Raw genomic sequence first — 10,172 nt, 5'->3', positions numbered from 1 at the left:
GGCATTCAGCAAAGAATATTGGGCTAAAAGCAAAATAAAGAGCCCAAGCAAAAGCAAAGGAAGAAACCAAAGAAATTAAATCGGGCCATGCATACTAATACCCGATCCAAGCCCGAACTGGTTTCAGAATTGAAATTCCCTCTCTCTTGCTTAACTAAAAGCAACGCTCTTCTTCCTTCTAATCAAGTCACATCAAGATTTCAGAAAAAGCAAGAAAGAGAAAGAGAAGAAAAGCTTCTTTCCATAAGCCATTAACCAAAGAAGCAAGAGAGAGAGAGTTGAAGCTTGAAGCACAGAAGCTAAAACAGAAATCCCAAGCTAAATCAAGTTTAAGAAAGGTAAACCATATCATCTTGCATGCATCAGATCTTCATCCTTTCTTCCCTACTCTCTGCTCTATCCGAAAATGGCCTTGAAGGGAAAGTTGTTCTCTGCCCTATTCTGCTGTGTATCTACGGTCTTAATCAAGACTTGGGGACCAAGTTGGTGTTCAAGGGTTCAGATTTGGTTGACCATTGGAAAACAAGTTCGGTTACTTCTTCATGGCTTTCGGTCAAGTTGGAAAAGTCAGAAGCAAAGGTTACTCTTTGATGTTAAAAATGAAAAAAGTGAATCTGTGAGTTGGTGAAGCTCAAGGCTCAAGGTGTTGACCTTGGATGAAGTACCAAGGAACATGAATGAAGATAAAAAAAAAGGAGCTTGCTGTTCATTCAGAGGTAAGGAGAGAAAATCAGAGTTTGAAAGTTTTGTTCTGAGAAAGCTCTTTGAAGAAGTTCAACTAACTGGACAGTGTAACCTACTCAAAGGTGCATTCCGCCAGTATGAAGAACTGAATCAGAGGCTTGCTAATCTGGTTTTTCGCATAGCACAGAGGCTGTTGTTGAAGTCAATCTCCTTCATGTTTTTCTGATTGTAATGTACTTTTCTAAGCTTATCTTTCTGTAATTTCTTGAGAGAAAAGGCAAAGTGAGAAAGCTTAAGAAAAAGCCATGAGTGAAAAGGCTGAGAGATACTCTCGAGAGAAAAGCCTAGAGTTTTTTCAGATTTCTTTAGGTTGGTTAAGTGTCTTGTATCTTATTCCTGTTTGGTATCACTTTCTTAGTTGGGTTAGCACTAAGAGTAAATAGTTAGGTGTTAGCATAGCCAATGTCAAGTTAGGTTAGAACTTGAGTGTGAAATTGGTGTATGTAATACTGTTAACTATAGTGAAATTCTTCCATATTTGTGGAGGAGACTGGATGTAGGTTGAATAGCACAAAGCAACCGAACCAGGATATATGTTGGTGTAAGCCTTTTCTTCTCTGTCATGTTCTGTTTTCCGTTATTCATGAGACAAAAATAAATTGTCTCATAAATTTCCGCTGCTGAGTTCAAACAGAATCAGATTTGTAACTTCTACAAAAAAGGTCAAAACAGCAACTTAAAAAGAAGGCATAGATTCAACCCCCCTTCTCTAAGCCTACTACAACCTTCAATTGGTATCAAGAGCTAAGGTCTCAAGAATCAAGCTTAACCGCTTGGAGTAAAGATCCAATGGCGAACAACTTGGGCACAACCACAGTTGCCTACACCCTCACTGAAGGTCAGTCAAACAACCGACCACCTTTCTTCAACGGGAAGAACTACTCCTACTGGAAAGAAAGGATAAGGATCTTCATCCAATCCATTGACTACAACCTATGGAAGATCGTGGTGAGTGGTCCAAAGATCCCAACAAAAACAAGTGCTGATGGAGTGGTGACTCCAAAAGAAGAAGCTGAATGGAATGAAGATGATAAGAAGAAGATAGAGCTGAACGCGAAAGCAATCAACCTTCTTCACTGTGCTATCAGCTTTGAAGAGTACCGGAAGGTGTCTAGATGCAAGACAGCCAAAGAAATCTGGGAAAAACTCCAGGTTACACATGAAGGCACCAAACAAGTCAAAGAAACGAGGATTGATATGCTGCGAAAAGAGTACGAGATGTTTAGCATGAAGGATGGAGAAAGCATTGATGAAGCATTTGAGAGATTCTCAATCATAATCAACAACCTTGATGCTATGGGTACAAACTATGCAGAACAAACCTTGGTGAGAAAACTCCTTAGAAGCCTCACAAAAGAGTGGGAAAACACTGCCACTGTCCTAACCGAAAGTAACAACATAAGTCCAATAACCTATGATGAGCTGAGAGGAAAACTCCTTGCCTATGAAGCCACACACACAAACACAAACTCAAAGAAAAAGGGAATAGCCCTTAAGTCACAAATAGAACCGAAAGAGAGTGAGTTAAGTGATGGTATTTCAGATGACGAGCTTTTGTTTTTTGCTAGGAGATTTAGAAGGATGTTGAAGAGCAAAGGCAAATACAAGGGCTCAAGTTCAAAGGAGCACAAGATAGACTTGAGCAAGGTGACATGTCATCATTGCAAGGAGGCTGGACATTTCAAGTCAAACTGTCCAAAGCTCAAAAAGGAGGACAAAGGAGAGAAGGAAAGGAAGAGAGTACTCATGGCAGCTTGGGAGGATCTTGAGAATGACTCAAATGAAGAAGAAGAATCTGAAGGAGATGACAAGGACTGTTTCATGGCTGGAAACAACAATCTCGATGAGGTAAACTATTATGATTTGACCATTGAGGACTTGCATGCTATTATTGATGATCTTACCTCAAACACCTCAAAACTGTTTGATAAAATGCAGATCTGAAAGAGATGTGTTAAGAGCTGAAAATGAGTTTTTAAAAGAAAAAGTGAAGGAAACTGAATGTGCTTTAGACATCATTGAAGAAAATAGATTTCTAAAATCTGAACTTGAAAAATTAAAAGGAAAGCACATTGTGGATCCCTCACATGAGTTAATTGCTGAAAATGAAAGATTAAATGACAAAATTAAAAGGCTGAATGGTGACTTGGCAAAATTTGCACAAGGTTCTAGTAACTTGGACAAATTACTTGCAAGTCAAAGACCATTGTTTGAAAAATCTGGTTTAGGCTACATAGCCAAGGAAGATGCTGTTTCCAACACTTCCTCTATAAAATTTGTGGCCTCTTCATCAAATACTAAATCCATACCAAATAAATCAGGTATGGGATATGTTTCCACTTGTGAAGAAAAATCTGATGAAGAATACACAAATAAAACTGAAATTTCACCAAGAACTGGTCCGAGTTCAAACCGACCAGGTTTGGGCTATGTTTCAAAAAATGAGGTTGTTTTCAAGAAACCACCATTTTACAACAAAACCTCATATTCGAAAGGCAATAATGTTCAAAAAAATTCTGGTGAAAATACTTTTGCAAAGAGGAATAACTTTAAAAAAAAATCAGTTTGTTAAAAGAAATGCATCTCCTCCAAAAACCAGAAAATTCCAAAGCTTTAATCATTTCAAGCAATATAACTCACATCAGTTTCAGCAACGCACACAAGAAAACCATTGTGTTAATTGCAAGAAATTTGGTCACTCATATGTACAATGCTTCATTGAGAAGAGAGTTGTAGGAAACAAAGTCTACAATGTTGTTTGTGATTTCAATGCACTTGGGCAACCAAGATGGATTAACTTCAAAGGATCCAAATTAATTTGGATACCTAAGGCTACTTGAAACTCATCATGCAGATTTGCCTAGCATCCAAGAACAAAAAGGACATGTGGTACATGGATAGTGGATGTTCAAGGCACATGACTGGAAGGTCAACCTACTTCATCAAACTAAATAAGTATGATGGAGGTTTTGTGACCTTTGGAGATGATGGTAAAGGTAAAATCATTGCTGTTGGAAAAGTAGGTAATGAGCAATCTACTTTCATTGATGATGTGCTTCTAGTTTGTGGTTTAAAGCACAATCTTTTGAGTATTAGCCAACTGTGTGATTTAGGATATTTAGTTGTTTTCAAAAGACTTGAATGCTGTGTTGTTAATGAAAAAACAAATGAAGTTATGTTTGTTGCCAAGCGTTTCAATAATATGTATGGACTTACTCTTGATGAACTAAAGGATCAAAATGTAGCTTGTCTTCACTCTAAAGAATCTGAAAAGTGGTTGTGGCACAAGAGATTGGGCCATGCAAGTATGTTTCAAATAAACAAACTTGTAAAGAAAGAGTTAGTAAGAGGTCTTCCTTTGATTAAGTTTGACAAAGACATCACTTGTGATGCTTGCCAAATGGGAAAACAAACAAAAAGTTCTTTTAAACCAAAGGAAGACATCTCTACTAAAAGACCACTTGAGTTGCTACACATTGATTTATTTGGTCCAACAAGAACTCAAAGCCTAGGTGGTAAACATTATGGTTTAGTAATTGTGGATGACTATACTAGGTTTGGTTGGGTTTTATTTCTTGCACACAAAAATGAAGCCTTTTCGGCCTTTGAACCTTTTTGCAAGAAAATTCAAAATGAAAAGGATTTGAAAATCTCTTCTATAAGAAGCGATCATGGAACTGAATTTGAAAATAATTTGTTTGAATCCTTCTGTGAGGAATTTGGAATATCTCACAATTTCTCTTGTCCAAGAACGCCACAACAAAATGGTGTTGTGGAAAGAAGAAATAGAAGCATACAAGAGATGACAAGAGCCATGCTGTGTGAGAGTAATATTCCAAAATTCCTTTGGGCTGAAGCGGTTAACACAGCTTGCCACATTTTAAATAGAACAATCATAAGGAAATTTTTAAAGAAAACCCCTTATGAACTTTGGAAAGGCTACCCACCAAACTTAGATTACTTGCACATCTTTGGATGCAAATGTTTTGTTCTAAATAACAAAGAAAATTTGATCCAAAAGCTTATGAGTGCTTATTTGTAGGATATTCCACAACTAGTAAAGCATATAGGATTTATCATCAAGATGCTAGAATTATTGAAGAGTCCATACATGTTACATTCTGTGATACTAACTTGGTGCAAAGCATTTTGGAAGATGGTGATGCAGGAAATCAGGCTCAAATGGAAGATGAAACTGCTCAGAATCATGAAAAAGAAAATTCTGGACAAGCTGAACCAGAAACTGCAAATGCTGAAAAATCAAGAGACAATTCCATTTTGTCTCATGAATCTGAAGGAAAATCTGCAGACAGCAGCTCACAGAATCCCTTGGTGACTGAATCCGCATCCAAGTCCACCAAACCTCGTGAATGGAGATTCTTGAAGAATTATCCTGAGGAATTTGTCATTGGGGACGTCTCTCATGGAGTGCAAACTAGGTCTTCCACTAGAAAGGAAAATGAAAGTTCAAACGTTGCCCTTCTTTCACAAATAGAGCCTCAAAACGTCAAGGAAGCACTAAATGACCCCTCTTGGGTTAAAGCTATGGAGGATGAGCTTCTTGAGTTTGAAAAGAACCAAGTGTGGACTTTGGTTCCAAGGCCAAGTGGAAAGAAAGTGACAGGCACCAAGTGGATATTTCGGAACAAGTTAGGAGAAGATGGTAGCATTGCAAGAAACAAGGCAAGGCTAGTGGCACAAGGATATGACCAAGAAGAAGGAATAGACTTTGATGAATCCTTTGCCCCGGTTGCACGAATGGAAGCAATTAGACTTCTCCTAGCCTATGCTGCATTTTGTGGTTTTAAATTATACCAAATGGATGTGAAATGTGCATTTTTAAATGGTGTGATAGATAGAGAAGTATATGTGGAGCAGCCTCCTGGTTTTGAAAATAAAGAGCATTCTAATCATGTTTTTAAATTGTCTAAAGCTCTCTATGGTTTAAGACAAGCTCCTAGAGCTTGGTATGAGAGACTTAGCTCCTTTCTTTTGAAAAATGGTTTTCAAAGAAGCACCACTGATACAACTCTATTTATCAAGAATTCTAATGATTATTTTATTTTAGTCCAAATATATGTTGATGACATTATTTTTGGATCAGCAAATGAATCCCTTTGTACTGAATTTGGAAAGCTCATGACAAGTGAATTTGACATGAGTATGATGGGTGAACTTAATTTTTTCCTTGGGCTACAGATTAAACAAACTGAAAATGGTATTTTCATTCATCAAGAAAAGTATGCCAAGGAATTAGTTAAGAAATTTGGTCTTGAAAATGCCAAAACCATGGGAACTCCCATGCACCCGAATTCTAAATTGGATAAGGGAGAAAATGAGAAAGATGTTGAAGAGACTAGGTATAGAGGGATGATCGGTTCTCTTATGTACTTAACCTCCTCTAGACCCGACATTGTGCAAAGTGTTGGATTGTGTTCTAGGTTCCAATCCAAACCTAAGGAGTCACATCTTTCTGCGGTTAAAAGGATCATTAGATATGTTCGTGGCACATCCAACTTTGGTCTTTGGTATCCTAAGACTGATGATTTTTCTGCAGTTGGTTATTGTGATGCAGATTTTGCTGGTGACAGAGTTGATAGAAGGAGCACTTCTGGTCTATGTTGCTTCCTTGGAAAGTCCTTAAATGTTTGGTCAAGTAAGAAGCAACCAACAGTGGCCTTATCCACTGCAGAGGCTGAGTATATAGCTGCTTCTTCGTGCTGTTCTCAGCTTTTATGGTTAAAAACACAGCTTGCTGATTACAAATTGAATGCTGAAAATATTCCTTTAATGTGTGATAATATGAGTGCCATCAATATTTCTAAAAATCCAGCTTTGCACTCTAGGACTAAGCATATTGAAGTGAAATTTCACTCAATAAGAGAACATGTCCAAAGAGGGGATATTTGTATTCAATTTGTTAAATCAGAAGAGCAATTAGCAGATATTTTTACTAAACCATTAACTGAAGATAGATTCTGCATGCTTAGGACTTGTCTAGGAATTTTGAGTTATAATTCTTTGTTTGAAAAGTGCTGATGTGCTTGCTGGAGAATTTTGTTTCATGAACAGGTATGAGACAATTTTGGGCAGATGATGAATGTTTCCTTCAAAATAGCGTGTTCTGGGCTCATAGCAAGTGAAAAATCAATCTGGGCCAACATCAATTCAGATCTGGGTAGTCCTATATGTTTCACTAATTCAAACCACATCTGGGCCCAATGTGAATGTTACATTCTTACTTGTGTGTTAAAGTTTTCATTAAAAGTTTGTTTATGGCCCGAACAAAGGTTTTGTTTTAATTTTTGACTTTGGTCCAAAATGAATTTCAATTTAATTCTGATTGCCATTCAAAATTTAAAATTAATTTCCTGATTTAATTTTAAAAATCAAATAAGATCTTCTCTTTTATGAGGTCATGTCTTGTCAAGTCTTTTCAAATGATGATGCAGTTGCATGGTTTTGGAAAATTGCTTTTGAGTACGGTTACCAACACTCCCTCTCTTCCCTCCATAACTTCTCCTCAACCCTTCGGTTTCTTCCCTCTCACACCACTATCTCCCTTTCATCAAAAGCATCATTTTAACCAAAATGAGGAAGAAAGTCATTGCAAAAAGGGCTCCTCGTGAGAAGATTTACAAACTACCCACAAAGCCTTCCACTCGCTCTCAAGACCGAACCTTTACCCCTTCTCCTTCTCCTCCTACCTCTCCTCCTCGCTGTGACCCCATGGCTCGAACCAAAAATACTCCAAGGTTCCCTGCCTCTGCCAAGCCAACGCCACCACCGAAAGTCACACCATCCAAGCCAGGTTCATCGAAACCGAGTTCATCCAAAGGAAAGCGACCTGCAGCACCAGAACCTCCACCTGAGTCCACACAACCAAAATCTAGGTCTGTTCCATCACGTTCTCAAAGAGGTAAAGCTCGAGTTCCTCTCTCATCTGTTAGAGAACCAGAAGTTGATCCTTTTGCTCACAAATCACACTATATGACATCTCACTCTGACTTTAACCCCCATCGTTTCAAATCTACCATGAACCACGATTTCTATGAGGGAGTTATTAAGTATCGTACTCTATGTCCATCTTTTCTGGCTGATTTACCTGATTTGAAAAAGAAAGGTTTTCCTTTTGTTGAAAACTTGGAATTTTTAGACTGGAATCACCTTTTTGACATCAAAAAACCTGTATATCCTCAGTTGGTCAAAGAATTTTATGCGAACATGACTTATCATGAAGGAAGTGTGCATTCTTATGTTAAGGGCAGAGACATATTTTTAAATAATGAAACTGTCAGTGATGCATTGAAGTATACTGATGTTGGGCCTTGTGCTTACACTTCGGTTAAGTGGGATGAAGGTGTTGGAATTTCTTATCTTGATGCATTGACTCACATTTATGAACATGTTTCTTTAATTGATGGCATCACACCCACTCACAAAGCCCTAGGATATGAACATGCTCAATTACACCGCATTGTCAACCACATTTTGATTCCTCAAAGTGGTTCATATCAAAGGGTTTCTTACACTGACACACTTGTTTTATATGCCCTTATTACAAAAACAGAAATCTCTTTTGCATACTTGATGGCTAGATACATGTTTGATTCTGTTCGAAGTACAAAAGATAAAGCACTTCCTTATGGCATGTTTCTAACTTGCATATTTGAGCATTTTGGTGTTGACTTGACCAATGAGAAATATGAAAATAGACATTCATACCTAAAGGGGGGTGGTTCAGTGAAACAGAACAAAGGACCCACTAGATCTGAAAGAGTCGTCCTAGATGATGAAGATGAGGACTGTGTCCCTGAGGATTCTCCTGCTCCTTCCACCGAGGGTACTTCCATTTCCACTGGGAAGAAATCCACTCTGCTGAATGTGGTCAAGGATGTAGCTCAAGAGTTTGTATCTCAATCAAATCACATGATTACCATGAGCAAGGAACAAAGGAAGTTAGCTAGCAAGCATGAGAACTTTCTGAAGAAATCAAGGGATAGGGTGGCTGTGCTCATGACCTTCATTGATAACCTTAACAATGATGAAGACATTGCCACTGATGTTGAAGAGGATGCTGCCTCGGAAGGAGATGGTTCTGATGCCTAAAATTTGTCTTATGAAGACTGCTGCTGCTGCTCTCGTTTTGTCTCATGAATTTTATTTATTCTGCATCTGTTGAACTTTTTTAATTTTTTGGATGACTGTAATAACTCTAAATACTGCTGCACTTTTGTTGGTTTAGTTAGAACTTTTGAACTACTATCTAACCTTTCCTTGCAGGATTTACATTGATGTTTTTTGTTGATCCTTTGAGTTGTCCACCCTTGATGACAAAAGAGGGAGTAATGATGGTATTTTTTGATGTTGATGCAGCTACTAGTAGTTCTTTCGAATTTTTGTCTAATTGCTGCACTAAAATTTGATCTCACATGATGAATCTTTTTGCTGTTAACATTTAATTAATGTTGGGCTGATTATGTGATGTTGCTCATTTGATATCTCTTAGACAAGATAAATGTGTATAGCTCTTTATTGTGCTTTCTTTAAGTACAATGCATAAACAGGAACAAAGAGGAAAGCATAAATCCAGGGGGAGCTAATATTGAAAAAGAAAGGGGGAGCAACATAAAAGCAAATGACAAAAATCAAAGGGAGTTTTTCTAAACCTAACTCAAACTTATTTCCTTTTGATTATTGCTTAAATCATGTTTGTCATCAAGGGGGAGATTGTTGAGTTAAGAAATTAACTAAATTAATTAATGATGACAAACATTATTTTTGAGCAAAATAAATAATTAGTGTTGATTAATTATATCTACTTATTAACTAATTGTTTATTGTTGCAGGCCAAATGTTAATAGCCCAAATGGAATAAAAGGCATTCAGCAAAGAATATTGGGCTAAAAGCAAAATAAAGAGCCCAAGCAAAAGCAAAGGAAGAAACCAAAGAAATTAAATCGGGCCATGCATACTAATACCCGATCCAAGCCCGAACTGGTTTCAGAATTGAAATTCCCTCTCTCTTGCTTAACTAAAAGCAACGCTCTTCTTCCTTCTAATCAAGTCACATCAAGATTTCAGAAAAAGCAAGAAAGAGAAAGAGAAGAAAAGCTTCTTTCCATAAGCCATTAACCAAAGAAGCAAGAGAGAGAGAGTTGAAGCTTGAAGCACAGAAGCTAAAACAGAAATCCCAAGCTAAATCAAGTTTAAGAAAGGTAAACCATATCATCTTGCATGCATCAGATCTTCATCCTTTCTTCCCTACTCTCTGCTCTATCCGAAAATGGCCTTGAAGGGAAAGTTGTTCTCTGCCCTATTCTGCTGTGTATCTACGGTCTTAATCAAGACTTGGGGACCAAGTTGGTGTTCAAGGGTTCAGATTTGGTTGACCATTGGAAAACAAGTTCGGTTACTTCTTCATGGCT

The sequence above is a fragment of the Arachis hypogaea genome, chromosome 1, assembly GCF_003086295.3.
Source record: "Arachis hypogaea cultivar Tifrunner chromosome 1, arahy.Tifrunner.gnm2.J5K5, whole genome shotgun sequence".
Lineage (NCBI taxonomy): Eukaryota > Viridiplantae > Streptophyta > Magnoliopsida > Fabales > Fabaceae > Arachis > Arachis hypogaea.
Note: the sequence above shows the minus strand (reverse complement) of the source record.